Raw genomic sequence first — 763 nt, forward strand, 5'->3', positions numbered from 1 at the left:
GTGTGTTGTTATCAGGAAAACAGTTATTGAGCTGAACAGAGCCCTGTTTCAGAAAGCAGGATAAGTGGAAATCCTGAGGAAGTCCTGGGGTAACTATGTGCATATCCTGAGTTTCTGGTTCCAGAAAGCCAGATAGCAGTTATCCTGAGTTAACTTACGCTGTGAACAAACCCTGCTCTGTAGCAGGATTACTGAACAAATCCTGAGTTTGTCTCACTTGTTGGCTGAGATCTGCACGAGGACAGAGTCAGACAGGACGTGTCCTTTTCAACAAGAGCCTCTAGATGTTGGAGCTAATACTCTGCAGAAATTGATGCCAGGAGAGAGATAAGACTGCAGTTAGANGGAAGTCCTGGGGTAACTATGTGCATATCCTGAGTTTCTGGTTCCAGAAAGCCAGATAGCAGTTATCCTGAGTTAACTTACTCTGTGAACAAACCCTGCTCTGTAGGAGGATTACTGAACAAATCCTGAGTTTGTCTCACTTGTTGGCTGAGATCTGCACGAGGACAGAGTCAGACAGGACGTGTCCTTTTCAACAAGAGCCTCGGAGCTAATACTCTGCAGAAATTGATGCCAGGAGAGAGATAAGACTGCAGTTAGATGTCTTTTTACAGGAACCTGTTTGAGAATTTTTAGATGTTTTTAATTGCTCAGGTTTCGATCTTTTTCTCAAAGTACAGCTTGTAGCTGTTTCACAGGAAGATTTAGGGACAGAAAAATAATTCACATTTCTACCATCTAATGAAGTCATGATCAAAGG

This window comes from Austrofundulus limnaeus, unplaced genomic scaffold (genome assembly GCF_001266775.1).
Source record: "Austrofundulus limnaeus strain Quisiro unplaced genomic scaffold, Austrofundulus_limnaeus-1.0 Scaffold1639, whole genome shotgun sequence".
Lineage (NCBI taxonomy): Eukaryota > Metazoa > Chordata > Actinopteri > Cyprinodontiformes > Rivulidae > Austrofundulus > Austrofundulus limnaeus.